The 4,222-nt window shown below is 44.9% G+C and overlaps 1 non-coding gene across 1 annotated transcript; it reads left to right on the top strand.

The window, feature by feature from the left end:
• On the top strand, window positions 1–107 carry LOC120274240. Its single transcript, XR_005540772.1, has one exon. It is a non-coding gene; the product is annotated as a small nucleolar RNA R71 (small nucleolar RNA).
• Window positions 108–4,222: the final 4,115 nt, after the last annotated feature.

Here is a 4,222-nt window from a genome sequence, read left to right on the forward strand (position 1 = left end):
AATCTGTGTTGCAGACACTTTCGTAGGAGTTCCTTGAACCTTTCCCATATCTCAAATAGAGACTCCAATTCCAACTGCATAAAGGATGAGATCTCATTCCTAAGCTTTGCTGATTTTCCGGGAGGGAAATAACGGGCTAGAAAAGCTTCTACCATCTCCTCCCATGTAGTGATTGATGCTCTAGGCAATGAGTGTAGCCACTGCTTCACTTTCCCCTTTAAGGAAAATGGGAAGGCTCTCAATTTGATGGCATCATCCATCACACCATTTATCTTCAGTATGTCACACACCTCGAGGAAGCTCTCTATGTGACTTTTTGGATCCTCATCGGCCAAACCGTTGAATTGTGCGGACTGCTGCAGCATATGGATGAATGCCGGCTTTAGCTTGAAATTCTGACCTGTAATTGGGGGACGCACAATACTCGATTGTGTCCCCAACACTAAAGGTTTGGCATAATCGGATAGTAATCGTTGTTGCTCATTTTGTTCTGCCATGTTGTCAGATCCTTCTACTTCCAAATCAGCTGGATTATGCTGTTCTTGTACAGGTTCTTTCCCTTTCCTTCGAAGCGTACGTTCAAGCTCAGGGTCTCCTTCAATCAATATTGATGGATTCCCTCAGGTCATAACCTAGAGCTGCATCAAAAGTAAAGAAAAAGAAAATCAAAACATGTCTATTATGTTCAAGAAAAAAAAAGTAAGGAGGAGGCAAGGCAATCGATAAAGATGGGGTACTCGGATGATGCTTCACCTAGGATAATCGCTTCAAGTGCAAGAACTCTCTATTATGCGCAACTAGGCCCCAGCAGAGGTTCATCCCTTAGACCATTCACTCTATTATGGCTGCAAAGAACTCGAGGAATGGAGGTAGAATCTATCACATATTAGGGGAAAAGGGACGCTCCTGTACCTCTAGACTCACACTCTCAACCTTCTCCAACCTAGCTTTGTTTAACGCTCGTGGTGTGTCACTCACTCACAAGGTTACCAACAAGAACTCTCAACCCTAGTGTCACTCTAGGGGAAATGTTCATACAATCAAGCATTCAAGGTTGGAACTCACAATAAACATCAATTTATTGAAAGCATAATAAAGAAGTTCAATGAAACGAATACATCCTAGGGTTCACAATCACCCAAGTACCCACTGGGGGTTTAGCTATTCATGGAGCTAAGTACAATCAAAGAAATCAAATGTAAAAGCAATGAATCCATAAAGAAACCCCCTCGATGGTCGTGTCGATGGTCTTGTGCAAAGTCCTCTACTCGTCTTCCAAGGATTCCTTCGTCCGGTATAGGATATGCCTCGATCGAAGCTCCCCTACCAACCTTCTTCCTAATGGAATCACGATGTCAGAGTCGTAGAACCTCTCCAAAACCTTGGCCAATACCCCTCGAAACCTTAGCCGAAGCCCTCTCGCAAGTTGGGGAAAAGATGGAGAAAAGAATACCAAAATCGGGGCTGAATCAGCTTTAAATAGGGCTGGAATCGGGCAACTCCACGGGCGTGGACGATACACGCACCCGTGCGGAATTTCCACACGGGCGTGGATAATTTCCACACGCCTGTGTGGATTCTCTGTTTCTCTAATTTCTCGGCCGGCTGGGAAGAGTGCTGCTACAGTAATTAGTACATTGTTGCTGCAGTGCTCCGCTACAGTCTTCGACCTGAATAACTTCCCAATTCGATACTTTCATCGGGGTCACGCAAACGGGCACATGTTTACGTCTTGAATCACTTGCTTCTTCAATGATATACATGTAGGTAGGGTTCTTGTTCTTATATGCATAGGTCGGAATGCTCGAGTGTGACTGTTTTTGTGCCCCTCCAAATAGATGTGCTCACTCGAATGTGAGGAGGTTGGCACACACTCTAGCATCTCACACCTGTCCTATGTCTTCGCGTTTGAACTTTAGCAAGATCTCCTACAAAATAAGTGCATTATGATCCACATTGGCCTATTTCCTTCATACTCGGCCTTACAGCCCTACCTGCGTAAAAGTAACATAAAAACACACATATTAATGTAAAAACCTGAGAAAAGTAATGATCAACATAAGGAATGAATGCTTCGCATTCATATCGCACAAGCACTTATCACACCTCAACACTTCACTCTGTTGTATGTGCAACTAAGCCCGAGTGGAAGGTCATCTCTTAGACCATTCACTCTATTATGGCCGCAAAGAACTCGAGGAATGGAGTTAGAATCTATCATGTCGGAGGGGAAAGGGGGCGCTCCTGTATCTCTCGACTCACCCTCTCAACCCTCTCCAACCTAGCTTTGTCTAATGCTCGTGGTGTGTCACTCACTCACAAGGTTACCAATAATAACTCTCAACCCTAGTGTCACTCTAGGGGAAATGTTCATACAATTAAGCATTCAAGGTTGGAACTCAGAATAAACATCAATTAATTGAAAGCATAATAAAGAAATTCAATGAAACAAATACATCCTTGGGTTCACAAATACCCAAGTACCCACTAGGGGTTTAGCTCTCCATGGAGCTAAGTACAATCAAAGAAATAGAATGTAAAAACAATGAATCCATAAAGAAACCCCCTCGATAGTCGTGTCGATGGTCTTGTGCAAAGTCCTTTACTCGTCGTCCAAGGATTCCCTCGTCCTGTATGGGATACGCCTCGCCGGAAGCTCCACTACCAACCTTCTTCCTCTGGAATCACGATGTCGGTGCCATAAAACCTCTCCAAAACCCTAGCCAATACCCCTTGAAACCTTAGCCAAAACCCCCTCTCAAGTTAGGGAAAAGATGGAGAAAAGAATAATGAAATCGGTGCTGAAATGGCTTTAAATAGGGCTGGAATCGGGCGACCACATGGGCTTGGATAATTTTACACGCCCATGTGTAATTTCCACACAGGCATGTATAATTTCCACACGCCCATGTAGATTCTCTGAATTCCTGTTTGCTCAGCCGGCTGTGAATAGTGCTTTTACAGTACTTTGGTACAATGTTGTACTACAGTATCCAGCCTGAATAGCTTCCCGAATCCATAGGGGTAACGCAAACGGGCGCACGTTTACATCGTGGATCACTTGCTTCTTCAATGATAGACAAGTTGGTGGAGCTCTTGTTCTATGTGCATAAGTCGGAATGCTCGAGTGTGACTGCCCTTGTGCCCCTCCAAATGGATGTGCCCACTCGAATACGAGGAGGTTGGCACACACTCTAGCATCTCACACCCGACCTATGTCTTCGCGTTTGGACTTTAGCAAGATTTCCTCCAAAATCGGTGCATTATGATCCACATTGGCTTCTTTCCTTCATAATTCGTTTCACAACCCTACTTGCATAAAAGTAACATAAAAACACACATATTAATGTAAAAACCCGAGAAAAGTAATGCTCAATGATAAGTGCTTGTGCGATATGAATGCGAAGCGTTCATTCCTTATGTTGAGCATTACTTTTCTTGGGTTTTTACACTAATATGTTTGTTTTTATGTTACTATCCAGTAGGGTTGTGAGGGCTGAGTATGAAGGAAATAGGCCAATGTGGATCATAATGCACCTGATTTTGGAGGAAATCTTGCTAAGGTTCAAACGCGAAGACATAGGTCGGTGTGAGATGCTAGAGGTGTGCCAACCTCCTCGATTCGAGTGGGCACATCCATTTGAGAGGGCACAAAGGCGCCATATTCGAGCGATTCCGACTTATGCACATAGAACAAGAGCTCCACCAACGGTACACTATTGAAGAAGCAAGTGATCCACTATATGAACGTGTGCCCGTTTGAGTACCCGATGAAAGTATGGAATTGGGGAAGCTATTCGGATCAACATCTGTGAGGAGAGCACCTGTAGCAACATCGTTTCACGACCGGGCGTGTGGAAATTATCCACGCCCGTGTGGAAATTCTGCACGGGCACGTGGAGCATCCACGCCCGTGTAGTCGCCCGATTGAAGCCCTATCTAAAGCCGATTCAGCCCCGATTTTGGTATTCTTTTCTCCATCTTTTCCCCAACTTGTGAGAGGGCTTTGGCTAGGGTTTTGAGGGGTATTGGCTAGGTTTTTGGAGAGGTTCTATGGCTCCGACATCGCGCGTCATTTGGAAGAAGGTTATTGGGAGAGCTTTCATCGGCACCGATCCGGCGAGGTGTATCCTAGGCCGGACAAAGGATCCCTTGTGACGAGTAGAGGACTCTCCACAAGACCATCGACATGACCTTCGAGCGGGTTTTTCTATGGATTCAT

This window comes from Dioscorea cayenensis, chromosome 12 (assembly GCF_009730915.1).
Source record: "Dioscorea cayenensis subsp. rotundata cultivar TDr96_F1 chromosome 12, TDr96_F1_v2_PseudoChromosome.rev07_lg8_w22 25.fasta, whole genome shotgun sequence".
Taxonomy (NCBI): domain Eukaryota; kingdom Viridiplantae; phylum Streptophyta; class Magnoliopsida; order Dioscoreales; family Dioscoreaceae; genus Dioscorea; species Dioscorea cayenensis.